This window comes from Pleurodeles waltl, chromosome 1_2 (genome assembly GCF_031143425.1).
Source record: "Pleurodeles waltl isolate 20211129_DDA chromosome 1_2, aPleWal1.hap1.20221129, whole genome shotgun sequence".
NCBI lineage: Eukaryota > Metazoa > Chordata > Amphibia > Caudata > Salamandridae > Pleurodeles > Pleurodeles waltl.
Genome location: NC_090437.1, coordinates 1,274,849,198 through 1,274,869,481, shown reverse-complemented (window position 1 = coordinate 1,274,869,481; position 20,284 = coordinate 1,274,849,198). Strand labels below are relative to the sequence as shown.

General features: G+C 44.1%; 1 protein-coding gene across 2 annotated transcripts in view; it reads right to left on the bottom strand.

Annotated features, from left to right (window-relative positions):
* The window catches only part of PTPRA (protein tyrosine phosphatase receptor type A), a 570,283-nt gene that overhangs the window by 416,032 nt on the left and 133,967 nt on the right, over positions 1–20,284 (bottom strand). Inside the window, exon 1 of one of the 2 annotated variants that reach the window (XM_069204809.1) lies at positions 7,785–7,805. The exons of the other annotated variant lie outside the window; for it this stretch is intronic. The gene's annotated coding sequence lies outside the window, so the exon portion shown is untranslated. Of the gene's footprint in view, positions 1–7,784; positions 7,806–20,284 lie in introns of those variants that run through there. 2 annotated transcript variants of the gene reach the window in all.

The following is a 20,284-nucleotide window of genomic DNA, read 5'->3' as shown; positions in this document are numbered from 1 at the left end:
CAATACTAAACATGACATGGCTGCTCCTTCCAAATCAAAATATACCACTCAAAAGTATATGCGGACTGTCCTAATTCTAGTCTATGAGAGGAGCAGGCCTCACAGTAGTGGAAAACGAATATAGGAGTATTTCACTACCAGGACATGTAAAACACATCAGTACATGCCCTGCTTTTTACCTACATAGCACCCACCCTATGTGTTACCTAGGGCCTTCCTTAGTGGTGACAGAGGTAGAAAAAGGGGAGTTTAAGGCTTGGCAAGTAGTTTTAAATGCCAAGTTGAAGTGGCATTGAAACTGAATACAGGCATTGCAATGGCAGGCCTGAGACATGATTAAGGGGCTACTTATGTGGGCGGAACAATCAGTGCTGCAGGCCCACTGGTAGCATTTAATATACAAGCCCTAGGCACATGTAGTGCACTTTACACAGGACTTATAGGTAAATTAAATATGCCATTGGTTACAAACCAATGTTACCATGTTTAGGTGAGAGAGCATATGCACTTTTGCACTGGACAGCGGTGGTAAAGTGTGCAACATCCTAAAACCAGCAAAAACAGTCAGAAAAATGGAGGGAGGCAGGCAAAAAGTTGGGGGATGACCACCATAAGGCTGTCAGGTCTAACAAGCCTCAAAATACATTTCTCAATATGTGCTGCAAAGAGTCTTAATGGGCTGTTTTTACATCAACTTAGGGTCACATAGCTGAGCACCACTCGGTGACTGTACAATAACTGCTCCACACTAGGTTTGTATTGGTCACGACCAATCCAGCTCTTTGCCAGCCCCATCCTAAAACTTTTTCTCTACACAGTTCTCTTAAAACCCTTCATTGTGGACACATTCCTGCTACATTCTTGCCACTCTATAGCATCTGAGTGTTAATCATGGTGGTAACGATGAACAATTTACTTACCTTCAGTAACACTCTTTCTGGTAGAGACTATCTAGCCCCAGATTCCTAATCTTAACCTGAGGAATATTCCTCTGGCTGCAAACTGGATGTAAAACCTTTTCGCAGTATCTATGCATGCCGGTAAGTGGCACAGTGCAGCTCCACATCAACATCGTTCCTCTCTGGAAATGACACGCAAATCCTATAAAGGACACAGACTTCAGTTGCTTTCGAGACTGCAGCTCCCCCAGATGTAAAGCCTCAAAAGCAAATTGGTAAACCAGTGTGCAGATTTTTAGACTTGGGATCTTATTAATGCATACAGTTATACTGAAGGTCAGTAACTTATTCTTCTGATAAGGACTGCCATCTGCATATTCCTCACCTTTTGACTAAATACCAAAGAAAGTACCCAACTGGAGTTGGGTTGTGAATGGACTCAAACCAGAAAGTCCTGTAGGACAGAGTGGGCAAAATGCCCTTCTTGGCAAACCTGAATGTCCAGAAAATAGTGTTCAGTGAATGTATGGAAGCACACCCATGTAGCTGTCAGACATACGTCAACGACAGGGGCTCTGTGTGCTAAAGCAGTGGTAGCAGTGTTGACCCTGATAGAATACACACAGTCCCTCCAGAAGCTGCTTTGAAGCCAGTGCTTAACAGATCGTAATGCAGTGCATGATCTAACAAGAGATGGTTCTCTTCTGCATAGCCTTGCCATTTTTCAAGTCCACAAACACACAGAAATAAGTATTTTTGGCTATTTTCTTGCCCCATCTGAAGGGGAATCCTCAAACACTGGGTACCTTTAGAATCCCCATGATGTTGGGGAAAAAAGGGTAGAAATCTAGCATTGTTAACATATGTGGAAAAAGTCATGGTGGCCTAACCGCGGAGTAACCGAAATATCCAAAAACAAAAAGCACAACACTGGTGACAAAGCCCCAGTAGGTTAAATGGTTAACTCTGTAATCCAGACCTCCAGTAACAACACAAACAGATTCATGTGGATTCAAGTAGTAGATAATTATCACTTCCAAACCAACAAACACAACTGTTTCTTTTAAGGTTGGCTGTGTTATTAGGACTATGTCAGTCTAATTTGGATCTATCCATTAAGCACAACAGACTAAGAAAACAACTCAAACATCCACAACTTTCATCATATGTTTGCGTAAAGGGGAGGATGTGCAGATTAAAAAAAAAAAAAAAAAAACGCATTCTGTGTAACAACCAAAAAACAACCTTACAATAGAATTTCTCAATCAAGAAACACAGTTGTAGATGGTTTACAGGTACTTAGTAGTTTACAGGATAGTGACAATTCAGTTAGCTCCCGTTTCAGAGCACCTGTATGTAAAATATATGGTATAGAGCCTGCTTGCGTGCATGAGATTCAGAGCATGTAGACCAAACTGAAACAAGTGGCCTCGCAAGTACACAAAATGAAAACACAACCATGTCCATTTTCAAACAAGAGACCATCCACAGTAACCATTATTTTATATATTTTAACTTTTTTCACAAAATGCTTCTCAAGTTGCAATAGCAGAAACAACAGCTTGAACCACTCATTATAAAGGCAAGACCTATTGGCCTTGCCAATGCTCATTTCACACATACTGAGGCTCTTAAAAGGTAGCTAGAGTTTCTGTTTTCCCCTGGAGAAACAGAGAAATAGGCAAATATTGCATTTTTTTTTTTTTTAAAGAGAAAAATGCTGTGCAAGTAAGCAGGTTTCTTTTTTTAAATGACGTCAACAAAAGTGATAGTCAATTTTACATAACTTTGTGTTTTCTACCTTCTTGCAGTTTGCATTGAAAAAAAGATGCAAAACCATTGTTGAACCAAGACAGCTACCTTTCTGAAGGTAGCCAAAGTTCTGAATTTAGCAAGGAGACATTTCTGTTGATCGCTCATGGCTTTCAAGAAAGATAAGAAAATTGAACCATATAAAATAATGAAAATAATTAGGAAAAAACAGACATGGGTGACAACATTTTCCTTTGTCATTTATTACAGCCACATGCAAATCAGTCTCGACTCTGCATTTGGCTGGTTCCAAACTGAGGTGGCATAGTGTGTAAAATAATGATGGACTAGGAAGCCTCCCGAGTAATTACCAGTGACTGAAATTAATTCAAGCATTCTATCCATCACTTTTTTTGTATACTTTAGCATATCGCCCTAAGTGGAGCGGGTATGCCCAGACATGATTCCCATGCACACCGGGTCACTGGTACCAAGCTATATCTGGCTGATAAGCCCAAACTCCGCCGAAATTAGGGCGAAACCAGTCCTAGGTTGCTTGTTTTATAGTTCAGGGAGGACTCTGCCTGGCAGTTCGGGCTGGCCTGTTCCCAGTGGAGTAGGGTCAAGACTGATTTGGATATGGCTGGGTCCAAACTGTGGCGGTATGCTGTGCAAAGTAACAATGGACTGGGATACTGCTGAGATAAATTCAAGCACTCCACCATCACTTTTATGTATACTTTAGTCCTGCACTCCTTGAATCATTCTAGGGCAAAAATCAGCCTCATCACCAAACAGCCAAGATCCTTCGAAAGGTATATGCATAAGAGGTGCCTGCACGTTCCCAGAGAAGTCAATAGCTCTCATCCATACATAGCGACAGACAAACCACAGTAGTGCGGATTGCTTGTCCCCAAGCACTCAGTAGTTTCAAGACCCAAATGAATGACATAGTTGGCCACATCCTGAATGATATGAGCCAGGAAAGACGCAAACTCAGAGCTCATGTGTACATTGTCTAAGTACGAAACTGGCAATGACTGACCTTAAGGCTAGGCTAAACCTATGTTTCCCAAATACCTCAACTATTTCACCCCGCCCCCCTGCCAGCGGTCATTGGGAATGACCTGGAGTTCATCTTGCTGGCAGAAGCCTGGGCTACCAGACTCTTTGCAGTATTATGTTGAGTCAAAAAAAAAAAAAAAAAAATCAGGGTAGGCTGGCACCAGTCTATGGCATCTGGTTACGTGCCTGTCCACGGAATGGCAAGAAGGCGGCTTAGGCCAGATGCCCAGGCTTCAATGAATGGTAGTAAGGGCTCAGAGAACGCCTACCCAGGCTGTAAAACATCCATAAGGACATTAGTTTGAACTTCTATTGAAGGAAACTGTAGGTTCAAGACCTCGGCTGCATGTCTAATAACCAATCAAAAACAATATCTCCCCTTTGCCTGCTGATCCACATTCAACCTATTCCGATTCTCCTTAAGCCACACCACTTAATACGAGCTGTGCATCACAATGACAACTACAATGCAATTGTAAGAAATACAAATATCAATAAAATATTCAGTGTACGGTCAACTTTTTCTCAAATGTACATACATTTATGTATTAAACTGTTTATGTGGTGTTTTCGTGGAGTTGTTGGTTCACCCCATCTTCAGGACATGTTTATTATGTGCAACACTAAAATTAGATCTTTTTTGGCTGTTAAACTATCTTCACTGCCATTCACAAGTGGTAGTAGGTTCTGATCAGAACTGGAGGCAAAAAACAGTTAGAGCACCTGAGGGCAACTCTGCCTAGGGGTAGTGTTCTGTCTGAATTGGGCTGTATGCGGACCGGGTACACCAGAGCAACTTTGGGGCATGACCTCAGTCGGGGCCAAGAAGAGCTTGCCTCAAAGTGAAACACTGCTATTGGTAAAGAGTCTCCTTCTGCCACAAACTGTGCCGTCTAAGGGACTGGCATGGATTGTAGTTCTGGAGTAGAAGTTGGCACTAAAGCCATTGTGGAACTTGAGATGGGTTCGAGAGGCACAGCCAGTGCAGAGGACAGGCTGCAGACGGTAACCCGAATGGAGGCCCCTGTGGATCCTTAGGGCCCAAAGACGCACCAGAGGGAACTGGAAGAGTGTCAAAGACACGCAAAAGGGCCTCCCTAAAGACCTTGATATGCAGCAACATCACTGATGACCTCAGAAACTATGAGTGTAGTGGGATCAATTGTAGACTCGGATTCTCAATGGACAATCTGGAGCTAGACTGAGTGACACCTCGACTCGCTAGCGACTTGTCTGGAGATAGAGTGGCAGGATGTTGACGAGTCCTGCATGGCTTTGTGTTTCTAATTTGACTTTAACTTACCAGTAGACCTCGACCACAATGGGGGACTGTGGCAGCAAAGGCCATGACAGCAAGACTGAGTCTACACTCACTGCTTCAATAGTTTCGCTTCACAGTCCCGGATCAACTCTGGTTGTGTGAAAGCATATTCCTCACATGACTTCAGTTGTGTCCTGAGCCTCGGGAGCACTGCAGTAAAAGCTCCTTGGTCCAGTATGATAACTAGGCATTTTCTAAAGGTAATAAATCTGCGGGTTGAAGTATCCATCAGAAGGTGTGTTCTTTGTAATGCTTCAGACACATTCTGCGAGGGGATAAGAGAACTTATAGTAGTGTGTGACTGGTACTCTGGCAAGGAGTGTTAGAGTGCTTCAAGGTGTTTTGCTTTTCCAACATATAGGCTTTTAAAGTTCCCCCTGTGCTTTCATTTGGCTGAAGACCATGATGCCAAGTCTTACTCTTGCAACAACACTGTAGCAATTATTGCTAGGTATAATTCCTAGGTATAGTCACCTTACTTGCAGTGAGTCGTGTCGGTTTCCTAATAAGAAGAGGCAAATATTAGGTGGTTATTAATAACCTAAAATGTCCTTATATTTAGATTCAAGAACCCTGTCTAATGACCGCTTGCATTCTACTTCACCCTTGCACAGATCCCTTACTCCCAACACTATGTTCACAAATTGTTACCATTTCCAAGCACCCGTTACAACAGTGAATAGAACCGCATTCCCTATGCCTGGACCCCTCAGTGCTCGCAGATATTCAACCCTCTCCTCTGCGACCCTGCCTCCAGCCTCAAACAGCTGCACTCCATGTCTGGCACAGATCCCAGCGCTCTAATCCCAAATCCCTTCCAGCTCTTGGCCAACACACACACAAGTTCATATGTGCGGCTTATTACCATTCATGTCAAGGGGCAATACAAGATCACTATATTTAACAGGTGCCAAAAAAAGGACCCACACTGAGCACTAAGGAAGCCAGTTTGGTCGTTTGACTCCTAGGGCAGTGCAAGCCTTACCCAGTGAGGTATTTTGGAGCAGAAGTTCAGAAATCAGAGGTACAAAATAAATCAATGTCCAGTCAGTGGTTTCACTTTAATTACAAAAAAAAAAAAAATGTACATGAAGTCACACACAACTATTAAGTATTAAATTACCTTCGTCCAAATTTAAAATCATATATCTGTAGCCCCTCCACAGAAATGTGTAAGATGGTGTACCAACTTCAAATGATGTTAAACCCCTTTGTACAGAGTTGGCTGCACGGGTTTTTGGGACTGAGTTCACACTGTAAACTCATTTCTATTGCATTTTATCAGAGAGCAAAGGGTAAAATACCGGTCTATTGCATTTGTCACAGTTTACAATCTAAAACTACTCCGTATTGTAATGGGGTAGACGACGTATGACCTCTTGTTGCTGTATTGTGTATTAATAGGTCTATCAGATAGGTGCAACTGAGCTATTTCATAGGTGGGCTAGCATTTGCTGCCTGCTGAAAATCAACAAAACTGCTACTCTCTATAAAATAATTTATATCCTGTTTTTTTAATCACATAAGCTCTAGCAAAACTAGACAGACAAACATATATAGTGTCTTTAACCCCTTCGCTGCCAGGCCTTTTTTTGCCTATTTGGAATAGTTCTCGCTTAGGCCCTCATTACGTTTTGTCCACATAAGCTACCCACGCCAAATTTGCGTCTTTTTTTTCCAACATCCTAGGGATTCTAGAGGTACCCAGACTTTGTGGGTTCCCCTGAAGGAGACCAAGAAATTAGCCAAAAAACCGTGAAAATTTCGTTTAAAAAAAAAAAAAGGGAAAAAGGGGCTGCAGAAGGAGGATTGTGTTTGTTTCCGTGAAAATGGCATCAACAAAGGGTTTGCGGTGCTAAAATCACCAGCTTCAGAACAGGCAGACTTGAATCAGAAAACACAATTTTTCAACACAATTTTGGCATTTTACTGCGACATACCCCATTTTTACGATTTTTTGTGCTTTCAGCCTCCTTCAAGTCAGTGACTGAAATGGGCGTAAAACCAATGCTGGATCCCAGAAACCTAAACATTTCTGAAAAGTAGACAAAATTCTGAATTCAGCATGGGGTAATTTGTGTAGATCCTACAAGGGTTTCCTACAGAAAACAACAACTGAAAAAAATAAAATTTTGAAATTAAGGTGAAAAAAACAGCAATTTTTCTCTCTGTTTTACTCTGAACTTTTTCCTGCAATGTCAGATTTTTTAAAGCAATATACCGTTACGTCTGATGGACTCTTCTGGTTGCGGGGATATATAGGGCTTGTAGGTTCATCAAGAACCCTAGGTACCCAGAGCCAATAAATGAGCTGCACCCTGCAGTGGGTTTTCATTCTATACCGGGTATACAACAATTCATTTGCTGAAACTTAAAGAGTGAAAAATAGCTATCAAGAAAACCTTTGTATTTCCAAAATGGGCACAAGATAAGGTGTTGAGGAGCAGTGGTTATTTGCACATCTATGAATTCCGGGGTGCCCATACTAGCATGTGAATTACAGTGCATTTCTCAAATAGCCGTCTTTTTTACACACTATCTTATATTTGGAAGGATAACATGTAGAGAAAGACAAGGGGCAATAACACTTGTTTTCCTATTCTATCTTCCCCCAAGTCTCCCGATAAAAATGGTACCTCACTTGTGTGGGTAGGCCTAGCACCCGCAACAGGAAATGCCCCAAAACACAACGTGGACACATCACATTTTTTGACAGAAAACAGAGGTGTTTTTTGCAAAGTGCCTACCTGTAGATTTTCGCCTCTAGCTCAGCCGGCACCCTAGGGAAACCTACCTAGGGGAATCCAAGATGGGGTGACTTGTGGGGCTCTGACCAGGTTCTGTTACCCAGAATCCTTTGCAAACCTCAAAATTTAGCTAAAAAAAAATAAAAATAAAAAATAAACATTTTCCTCACATTTCGGTGACAGACAATTCTGGAATCTGAGAGGAGCCACAAATTTCCTTCCACCCAGCGTTCCCCCAAGTCTCCTGATAAAAATGATACCTCAGTTGTGTGGGTAGGCCTAGCGCCCACAAAAGGAAATGGCACGAAACACAACGTGGACACATCACATTTTTTCACAGAAAACAGAGGTTGTTTTTAACAAAGTGCCTACCTGGATTTTGGCCTCTAGCTCAGGGGGGACAGAAATGGCTTAAAATAAATATGCCCGGGGAGCGACCCTTGCCTACGGGGTCACTCCCCCTGCGAGACATTGGCGCAAAAAAAAAAAGATATCCGGTGCCTAGTTGTTTCTGCCCCCCTTGGGGGCAGATTGACCTCAAATCGGCCGATTTGCCCCCAAAGGGGGCACAAATGGTCTAAATACAATTTGCCCCCCAGGGGAGCGACCCTTGCCTAATGGGTCGCTCCCCATCTCTAAAAAAACAAAACAAAATTTTTTTTAGCCCTGGCGCCTAGAGGTTTCTGCCCCCCCTGGGGGCAGATCGGCCTAACAATAGGCCGATCTGCCCCCCGGGGGCAGAAATGGCCTAAAATAAATTTGCCCTCCACCCCCGACAAGCCCCTCCGGGAGCGACCCTTGCCTACGGGGTCGCTCACCTTGCGTGACATTGGTGCAAAAAAAAAAAAAAAAAAAAAAAATCCCGGTGCCTAGTTGTTTCTGCGCCCTTGGGGGCAGATTGACCTAAAATCGGCCGATCTGCCCCCAAGGGGGGCAGAAATGGTCTAAATACAATTTACCCCCCGGGGGAGCGACCCTTGCCTAATGGGTCGCTCCCCATCTCTAAAAAAAAAAAAAAAAAAAAAAGACAAAAAAAAAACAAAAAGGCACACAAAAACATTAACCCTGGCGCCTAGAGGTTTCTGCCCCTCCTGGGGGCAGGAATGGGCTAAAATAAATTTGCCCCCCACCTCCCCCAAGCCCCTCCAGGTGCGACCCTTGCCTACGGGGTCGCTCCCCTTGCGTGACATTGGCGCAAAAAAAAAAAAAAAAAAAAGATCCCCGGTGCCTAGTGGTTTCTGCCCCTTTTGTGGGCAGATTGACCTAAAATCGCCCGATCTGCCCCCAAAGGCGGAAGAAATGGCCTAAATACAACTTGCCCCTCCAGGGGAGCGACCCTTGCCTAAGGGGTCACTCACCATCTGTAAAACAACAACAACAACAAAAAAATCCCCGGTGCCTAGTGGTTTCTGCCCCCCATGGGGGCAGATCGGCCTAATTAAAATAGGCTGATCTGCCCCCCAAGGGGGCAGAAATGGCCTAAAATAAATTTGCCCCCCAGGGGAACGACCCTTGCCTAAGGGGTCGCTCCCCATGCTTGAAATTCACGAAGAAAAAAAAAACTCCCTGGTGTCTAGTGGTTTCTGCCCCCCTTGGGGGCAGATTGGCCTCATAAAAATAGGCCAATCTGCCCCTAAGGGAGGCAGAAATGGCCTAAATGTAATTTGCTCCCTAGGGGAGCGACCCTTGCTTAAGGGGTCGCTCCCCACCTCTTAAAAAACAAAAAAACAAAAACAAAAATGGTGCCTAGAGGTGTCTGCACCCCATGGGGCAGATTGGCCTAATAATAGGGCAGAAAAGGCCTTAAAAAAAATTACACCCCTGGAAGCGACCCTTGCCCAAGGGGTCACTCCCTCATGCCAGTTTCCAAATAAAAATAAAATCCCTGGTGTCTAGTGGGCGTTTCAAAAGCCGGATTGCTTTACAATCCGGCTTTTGAAACGCTGAGTGAGACTTCCTTCCCTTTGAAGCCTCTCCGGGCCTCCTCCACGTGATCGGAAGAGAAATGATTTGCATTTCTCTTCCGAGCACGCTGGAAGCTGAGCTTCCAGCGCGAAGGAGGAGGCCTCTGTGACAATCAGCGCGAGATGCGCGCTTCCATCCACGACCGGAGGGTGTGGGTGGGGGGCCCATGGTGGGAGCGCTAGCGCTCCCCCCCCCCCCGGTTCCCGGGTGCAGGACGAGGTGATCTCGTCCAAGGCACCCGGGAACCGGTTGACACCCAGTTATGCAACAAGGTTTTAAAAGTAAAAGAAAAAAACAAAAGGCAACAAGATAATACACCAAATTTGGGAGAAAGCTAGCTCTTTACCCAGAAACTGTTTTATGTGATTCGATGTAAATCCATTCAACAGTTTGAGAAATTAAGGCTTGAATCTCATGTATCTATGGCTAGATGGGTTCACAGGAGTCTTGCGAGAGTCCAATAAGCACACAACTTAAAATAAAGCAATCGGATTGGTAGAGTAGGCTTCTTCCCCCTGTCGGCTATTACGCTCTTGCGGGAGCGAGAGGCTCCCACGATAGCTTGTTCTGCAATTGGTTGGCCACAACATGAGGAGAAAATGTTGCGACTGCTATTTCAGGACACGGACGTGGTCCCAGTCCCACCGGAGACCCACTGGAGCACAGGAGCCACGAGCCCTGCAGGATCAGAAAACCATTTTTTAAAAAATGGGAGACTTGAGATTGTGTGGTGGGAGGCCATCCACGCCATGCACTACCAAATGCAGTGTGGCAGAGGGCAACTGGGTACTGGTGGCGGGGGGGGGTTTGGCATAGTGACGTATGGTAATAAAATATACAATGAAAAAATAGAAATTCCTTGGGAAAAAAAAAAAAAAAAACAGTAAAGTAATGTTATAGTAAGATATGGTAATATCTTACTTTGTATTAAACATCCTCAGAAACTCACTAAAACAACAAAAGGTTAAAGTAATGTTATGTTTAAATTGACATTTTCACATAACTAACATATTAAACTAAACTAAAATTAAAATAAGATAAGCAAAACTCAAAAATTAATATAAAAACTAAAACAATTCTATGCAAATTAATTAAATGTATGCTTGTTTAACAAAAGAGTAACAAAAATACAAATATGCATTAAAATTAATAAATGCAATATTGTGAAGTACATATAAAAAACAACTAAACTCCATTAAATATAAATTAAAATAAAAACATTATGAAACAAAATTAGTACTCTAACGTCAACATAAACGCACAAATGCTAACACCTAGTTTGAAGAAAGAAAATGTACTATTTCCATGCAAACCTAAAGAACAGTAGGTCTGATTAAACTATTTAGATAAAATATGTTCACAAAATTGGTATTGTATGAATTTGTCAGCTATCATATAACATACAACCGAATCTCAAGTCCCATGTATTTAGCAAGTCATCCTTGCAATATCTTATCAAATGTAAAAAACAGTCTAATAAAAATATGTCCAACACAAAAAATTACTAAAATGTCAAAACAATTTAGAATTTTCTTTTTAACAAGGATCACACAGTAGGAACACTTATAACAATGCTGTGAGGAATTATATGCAGTTGAAATGACAAAATACATTGGCTCTTTAATAATTCAAGATTATCCTAATGAACATTGTTGCGAATGTGCACAATGTAATATCTAGGTAACTGGCTAACCTTTGCCTCTGCAAGCAGATATTATATTCTTTAGGATACAATGAAGGCTATACACTCAGAACCAAAAAGCAGATAATGTGAAGGCAGTTTCTCTGGGGGCACTCTCCACTGGAAAAAATGTGCATGTTATCGGTAAATAATACTTGCACAGATAGGTTTTCTCCCGAAGAGATCCATTTGAGAGACCAGAATCATCTCATCATTTTCACTGCTGAACAGCATTGGCCAGTAGTGCTGGAGCTGCAGGTTTAAAGGCATTGAGCACACTGCAATGTGTGTGCCCTTTCCCTTCAGTTTTTTCTTAATCTCATAATGTGTGGGAAACACACAAAAAAGATAACAATTAATGTAGGCTGTACCCGGCCCTCCTGACAGACCCCACAAACTAATGTCTGCTACAATTATTGCAAGACGTTTTTTATTAAATCTTATTCGTTTCAAAACTAACAATTGAACATTGAACAAGAGACAGCGGTCTCCACTGAACCCCTCCACCCAGTCCGCATTATAAAAACAGGTTCAAACATCAATTGTACGTTGTATTGCTGCCCATAACAATGGGCTTCTGCCCCTTCCAGCACGCCCGGAGATCTGTTGCCACCCATCTCCTCCACTCGGCTAGGGTACAGGCGGTCAATCCAACAATCCCTCCCCCCAGTGTCAACCCCAGACCTATCCTGTTGACTCTACCCCACTGCTTCATCAAGAAGGTGCTGCCATGGGGCCCACACCTAATTGAGGTTTTTTTATGGGGGGTTTTGGGGGGGGGAGGAGAGAAGAAAGAGTAGACTCTTGTTAAGTAGCCTGATGTAGATCTGTGATACCGCGTGTCTGTGCAGGAAGGCGCCCAGCACTTTGATTTCTAAGGGTGCTTCTTTACTCATTTCTTCCAGGCTGCTGGTATGGGCCCTCAGTATGCCTCATCTGAAGGTAACGGAAGATCTTGCTGCCCGCCTAATCATATTGGGCTTACAGGTCCCAGAATGGTATCACTTCTCCATCCTTCCAGACGTCCCTCTTTTGGAGATGCCCAGTTGGCCCTGTTTCAGTCGCCAGTGTTTGACATCATTTTTATAGTTTTCCAGGACCCTCCCCAGATCGTTGGTGTCAACCATATCGCGATCTATCATCAAGTAGATCCCCGGATACTAAAACCCCTTGGCTTTCCACTGCAGAGGAGAGTCCCACTCACTTTCTGGTTCCCACAGGCTCCAGGGGATAAATCGCCAATCTGGCCCAATTAATGCAGATTCCCCACAGTATCCCAAAAACTTACATGGTCTGCAGGACCTACCCTATTGAGAGCTCAGGGTCTGCCAGTTAGAGGAGCACGTCGTCTGCACAGAGCGAGATCAAGTCCTCCAAGTCCGGGGACCATTTCAGCCCCCGTTGTAAGGCATCTCTTTGGATCCATCAAGCCAGAGGCTCAATTGCCACTGCAAAGAGAAAGGTGAATTTCAAGCGAAGTCGCACTATTGGGCCGTAACAGCTCCCTATACAGAGCCTTATCCACGCCATGAAGGATGGGCTAAAGCCCATTTCGCACAGAACCTCACGGCTCAGTCCATCACCAATTTCAAAAACTCCTCCCTAGATGCCACCGCTTCCAACCTGCCAGCAAAAAAATCCATACTCCTTTATCTAGCTCTTCTTTCAAATTAGGTCCTCAGCTGTCACAGGGGTAACCTTTGGCGGGGAGGGCTCTCCACCACTCTCTGGTTGAACAAAAGCTCCCCTTATCAGAATCCCTTGAGTCCACTATCAATGCTAACCACCTATTCAGTTACTGAAAACACATTCATTAGTGGATGTCGCCACCACTTTGACCCTCTCCACTTCAGCCTGGTCTCTAGTAGGGGTAGTCTGCAGTCTACACTGCTCACGTTGCAATCTCAGGCTGCACTGATTTCCTAGAGACCAGGTTTATTAACGATTGCCTGGTCTCAAGCATCCTTGGGCTTCTAACCAGTCCCAGACTTCCTCCACCATGCCCAAAAAAAGCGATTCCCCTTGGTCCTGGATCCAGAGCTTAGCCGTGAACAGGGCGTAGGGGAGGTTTAAAGTTCGTAGGTGCCATTTCACCCCAAGGAATTACCTGCATTGATGCTGTACCATGGCTGTGTAATCTAGATAGATGTTCAATGTTCTGTCCTCAATAGTTCACACACCTCGCAACCTGGCATCCCGATTGTGGAAGTTGAGCAACCAGGCCACCAACACCTATGGGGGCACTGGAAGCCTCCCAGGAACTCCGAGTGTGCTCAAACGTGAATCATTTGGAGGGGGCTACCTTTCAGCACAATGTCGGACAGTCATTCCTCCAAAAACAGTTCTATGCTGGGGCCCACTGCCTTTTCCGGGAGACTAGCCAGTCGGCTATCATTCCGTTAAGACCGACCTTCCATGTCATTGAGCTTCTCGGACCAGACCAGCCACTGTTGCTTTTAGAGTCCGCACCCGGTTTGTGATTTTGTGATTCAGTCGGATGAGGATGGATTCTGGCTCTGTTACCTTGTCCCTCAGTTTTCCATGGTTGGTCTGCAAGAGGTGGACGTACTGGGCCATCATATCAATTTTCAACTCAAGGGCTGTTTTGGTGTCTCTGATGACTGCCAATATTGATGCCGGGTGGGCTGCCAAGCTGCCGGCCCCAGCCTCAGACACAGGTTCTCCCTTCCATGTCTCCGCCTTGATGTGATGGTTCTGTGGAGTGGAACTTGGCAGGCTTCGGACGCACCACTTTGGTGGTGCTGCTCCTCCAGTAAGTCACGCACAGGAAGTCATTAACAGCAGAGGATGCAGTAAAAGAAAAGCTGGTCCCGGGGACAGTGACCCCCAATTGCTTGTTGCCACGGTGAGAAGCTACCGCCAGTGAGCGTTGTAGCCTTCTCAGAGTGGTCTGGCACTCCCTATTGTGTCCTGCCAGCACACAGGTGGGGATCCTGTGCAGGCTATGCACCTACCCCAGCCTCCCTTACCCCACCAAGGCCAGAGCTGTATGCAACACCTCGGCCACAAGCACCTCTCTGCAGGGAGTGACGCCCTCTTCTGGGACAAGGGGTTGTCACACCCCAAAATGTGAGGTCTTGCATTAGGAAAACGGGTTGATGGTTCTGCGGCTAGTGTGCTCTTTGGGCTCTTCCTGGGCCTTTCTCTACGCACCCAGGCCGCACTCACTAAGCGTGTGCCTCTGAGAATGTCTCCAGTGCAGGGGTCTTCTCAAATGGTCACTCCTGAGGTCCCACTCCTCCTGGTAGAATGGTGTGTGGAAGAGGGAGCGGGGATGCCTTATTCCCCTCCCCCCCAACCTCTTCACGGATTGGCTGTCACTTTTCAGGGGTTGCAAAGCTTCCACCTCAATAATTCCCTTGCCGGTTTCCACATTGCCTTCCTCACTGTGACTCTGCTGCCTCTCCTCGTGCTCTCACCATCTCACCTCTCACTCACTGCTGCTGCATGAAAGGGGCCTGCACCAGCAGCGGCACTGTCTCGCTCTGACGGGGGGGGTCAGAGCCACCATCTTCATTTCTCAGTGAAGCTCTGCGGTTGGAGGGTCACTGGGCGCTGTTTTAAAAGGTCTGCACAGTCAGTGGTCATGTCCCTATTCCCCCACCCCCACCTAGGGGAACCAGGCCTTTGTCAGGGCTCCTGGGAAGCACGATAACTGCAGCTGTGGGCCTGAGATGCCAGAGCTTGGCATCAGGCAGTCGTCCCCATGCATTCTTGGCCACACCCCCCTCCTTTCAATTGCTGCAAATCTTTGGAACCTCTGTAAAATCCAATGTTTGTGACAGGATAAGTGATGCTTATAGGCGCCAGTAACCACAATCAGGTAGCACAGGGCTATCCGCAGCGAGATGGAAGTAAACACAACTGATATCTTTTAAACTGTCTTCATCACCCGGATCCATTGTTGGTTACTGGTTACTGCAGCCAATACGGATTGATGGACGAATTTTCTTTCACAGCAATGAAATGCAAGACAAAAACAAAAATCAAACATGGCTCAGCATAGCAATCATTTATTGTGCCTCTCTATCACTGGGCAGGGTGTTGGTTAATTCCTCTATTTAATAGGGTCCTGTATTCATAAAGGCCAACATTTTAGAAGAGGGAAGTGGGAAATAAAAAAAACAAATACTAGCCAGGATAATTCATTTGTTCCATTGACTTCTATTGGAGCAGGGGCAATTTCAAGAGAGGGACAGACGAAATAGTCATTTTTGGCTTTTTAAAAAAGGGGGGGGGGGTCTCCCATCTGAAGGGGGTCTTACTGACATGTATGTCTACTTTTCAGAGTTCAAATGAATGCTTCTGGTTAGTCTGTGTCCTCCCATGCCAGGTGCCTTACTTGTAGTCCACCCTAACAGCCTCTAGTTATTTAGTCCCTTTGTGTTTGGACACATGATCATTTTGGTCCATTGCAATGCTAATTATTCCGTATCATTCGCTAGGGGTCCCCCTTATTCCTCAACTGCATTTTGTGACCACTGACTGTCTGCATGCTCTATTGGTTGGTCTGTCATATCCGCCTACAGGTCAAGAGCTCGGTCCGCATTTTCACCCTGTCATACCCTGTGCAATCATCATTACTCAGCTACTGCCCACTCTTGAGATTCTACCTTCCATCAATTCAGCGTGGAAGGTGCCCGTGTAATCCAATGACCAGCTATTCGCCTCCTAGCTAGCAGCAAGTCTACGGCCGCGAATCTGAAGGGAATCTTCGTACCCATCGTCCTGTCGCGTAGGCTCTCATTATTCTAATGAGACTACAGGATTTGGGCAGCAGAATCACTTGCTCTGTAGGGGATTGAGTCTGAACCCACTACAAGTGACACCTGTTGGCCTAATCGGGATTTTGCTCCGGCTAACTAGCAGTGCCTCATCTCCACCCAAGGGGTGGGATAACTGGGCAGCCGAGCGCATGACAATTGATTCCTCAGGGAAATCGTGGTCACTCAGATCGCATCCATTTCTCTCAATTACATTAGTCTCACGTATACAAGGACAATCAGAGGCAGCATATATTTCAATAAGATTTTAATGAAGCAACCGCATCTTAGATAAGAGAGCGTGTACTGCAATAACCAAGACGATAAAGCATGACAGGATTAAAATTGTGACAAAGAGAGTAAAGCATAAAAATAACACTACCATGGTGTCACTAGAGTCATTAAAATAATTCCTACCTAGGCTACGTTAGAGCACAGAATGTTAAGCTCTAGTTCTGCCTTTCAGGTTCCACTGGGAAAACATCATCCCTCATACCCGAGCAAGAGACCTGTAGCCTATAGAAGCAACTGTAGCGAAGCATTCATAATCAGCATACAGACGTGGTCATCTGGCTGGAATCTCCCTCTAACGTATATGGGACAGAGAAGTGTTTTTATAATAAAACAGCCGATGTTCTGAGAAAAGATCCCTACGTAAGAGTGTATGTTTCTATAAACACTAGAGAAAGTGTTACCACGTTTACAGGCAACCTATCTTGCTGCAGCCTTGGGAGTAGCACAGAGTGAAAGAAATGTCTTGTTTAAGTACGCCGTGCTGGCCTAGGCAAAGAACAGCTAGAAAGAGAGAAATAAAACAAGACCGCAAATGTGGCTATTGTTAAAATAATAAACAAAGCTGAATAAAATATATCTAGGTTAAAGTGCACAGCGGCAGGCCTAGTTTGCTAAAATAACGTGTATGGAGCTATTACTAAAATGGCTACACAACAGTCTGTGTTGGTAGGAAGCCTAGCAAGCAGTAGTTGGGCATCAGTGTTAGCTTTGTTCATTGTATCCCATTCAGTCTATCCACCACCTCCAACCCGTAAGCCGTCAAGTTCGTGCATTCCCAGGTCACCTGTGAATGTTGCTGGACTGTATTCTGTAGAGAGGCTGCTGAGTTAGGTATGCCTTGTGTAGGTAATAAAACTGTGCGAGTTTTAATCATGCATTGCAAGCAACCTCCTGCCCCTGCTCTATTCCAGTCCCCATCGGACAGCAATTAACATAGTGAGGTCTCCCACTGTACCCCCGTGACTAAAGCCATGGTCTTTCTGTCATCCTTCAATGCAGTATATATGAGTGAGATCAGAACTCTGCTAGCTCCCTGAATTAGCACCAGGGTGAGGGTTTGTGTGTCCCTCATTTCCTCTGGGATGTCCATCCAGATCTCTGACATTTTAGCATAGTTTGAAAATTATCCTTCTGCAGACATTTTTAATCAACCAGGGAGACACTCGGGGAGACAGAAATCCTGTAAGCCATACTGCAGTGATCACACTAGCACAATCCCCCCCCCCCTTTAACCACAAAGCTAAATTGCCATTTAGGCTACAACTCCCGTACCACAATTGCACTCTGTAAGATAAAGTAGCATTACACATATAGCATTATGCTGGTTGTCAGTTAGGCTGGAGAAGCACAGATAATTAGATGGAGACACGAGCCAAGGGAAATGGCTTTGCCTGCTCCAGTAACCAAACCAAAAATAACATTTATCAATTATTGCAGAAGCCACAGGAAAAAAAAAACAACTCCCCACATCACTTACTCCCCTTTAACGCCAAGTCGTGATGCAAGAGCTGAAACTAAAAGACTATGTTGGGTCCTGGGTTGTTTTACTTTTATATTCTAACTTGCTTATATATACACAGCTAAAGAACAGCAGGCATCCTACTTCTGAATGCTGTAGTCTGAATGAGAACTAGTAGTCATTCTGGTCCACCCTAACACTTAAATTTACATAACTACTGTTGCTTTGTGTAATTAAGGCAAGGTTGCACGTTGCCTCTTAATAAAACTAGTGTGAAGTAGTAAGGAATATTCAATCGCCAGAAAAACAAACAGGCAAGGTTTACAAATGCCTCAGTCACAGGGTGAAATATTCTGCAAACAATAGGATCAGAATACATGCTCTACTGTAAAGCATGTGGAATCCCAACTAATCATCATCATGTAAGGTCATACCCCAAGTCTCGAATCTTGGCCTTTATGCAACATCGAACACAGTGTTAACATACAAATGATAAATCATTTATCTGCTCCTTTAGGAAGCAGCAGACAGCATGCTGTTGATGGACAGGCTAGCCAATGGGGCATGCTCCCCTACTTCTTTGAGGTTGTAATACTGCGAGGCACAAGCCAGTCTAGTAGTATTCCCGACTGTTACTCCATGGGCAGAGCTGTCCGTGAATTGCAATTCTCCTTGCTGCAGGAGGATGGCATCACAGGTCAAGCTTTAGCCATGTGACAAGGTCGCAACAGAACAAGACATTGTTGGTGTTGGAGTCTAGCACCTTCAGCATCATACAAAGGTACACACCCTAGATGAGTTAGACACTGATTAGCAATGAAACAGGTTCAGCAGTACCTGAAGTTAGAACAATGTATGGTGCATGGCTCTGTGCTCTGGACAATCAAACCACACCTCACCAGTGCACACAAAACCTGCCGTCCTCTTCAATAGGATGGATCTAATGGTAGAGTGCCTCAATCAGATCTGAACAGCTCTTTTCTTTCTCTGGCTTCTGAATGCAAGAGGATTCAGAACACCCAGACAAGCAGCCTGAAGGATATTTAATCAATTTGCAGGCTAGTGGTAATGAGATATTAGAACACTCCTTTTTACTGAAAAGAAAACGTTATCATTGAAAAGTACAATCAATATTTATACAAGGTAAGAATAGTTCAAGGAGACAAAAAGTCAAAAAGTACCTACAAAGAACGCAACTGTCAAACATTTGCTATGAAGATTATGAGTGACTCAGTAAAAGGTGCCCTATCATACATGGAACATAAGAATTGTGATTTTATTGTAACTATCAAAGAGGATACAACTGTCTTTGTTAAAAATGACAGTGACATTAAAAAGGAAACACATTTCATGCATACAGATCTTTAAGGCCCATATCCTCTCTGAAAAGGGGCGATGCTATAGCTTCATCTTTAATGACCTTTTTAAATCAGTCAATAGCAACTGGACTTGTTCGGGGATCCATGGAAACATGCAATAATTTGTCCACTACTGAAGAAACCCTTCCTAGACCCCGATTTGGCAGAAAAATATAGTCCTATATCGCTACTCCCAGGGATCAGCAAAATATTAGAAAAACTAATAAACGGTATCTTACAACGTCTAAGAAAGCGGGACCTCCACTTACCCAGGTCAACTGTGCCAAAGACCTGCATATGAGTTACTAAAATACAAAATGAAAGGGGGCACACCAACGATTTACTATAAATTTAGACAGGAAGTCCATGACTTATAACTGAACAATAATTCGCTGGTGTGCCCCTTCCGTTTTGTGTTTTACTAAATTAGAAGGGTCTGTTGGTTGAATTAATGTTTAGCTAGACTGAAAGTGTGTATTCAAGACTAGATGTGAGTATTTTAAAATGTTTCAATAAAAACGACTGAATTTCCAAAATATAGTTGAAGATTGTATTTGAGTGATAAATCATGGTGTGTTGAGGAGACTTTTACTAGTAATATTAATAGCTTGGTGCCGGGGCATTCCAGCTATGGCTCTTTTGCCTTATCCATGCAGAGACATTCCACCTTGACAAAGCATTTTTTTACATTACTGTAGGCAACAGTGAAGGATGCCTTGAGATTATTGCTGGTGATCCTGCACACCGTGGTCTCCAATGTATTTTTGTGTGATGTGGTTACTAAAGCAACTCCAATAATGTAAGTTGCTTGATTTTTATGGAACATGAATAGCTCTTATAGACCCCCTGCGCTAACAATTCAATGTTTTGAGCACCAAGGAAAATGCGTTCCAGGAACAATTCCTTGTGAACAAGCACCCTTTCCAGAATAATGTGACCGCCTACTAACTCCATAACAT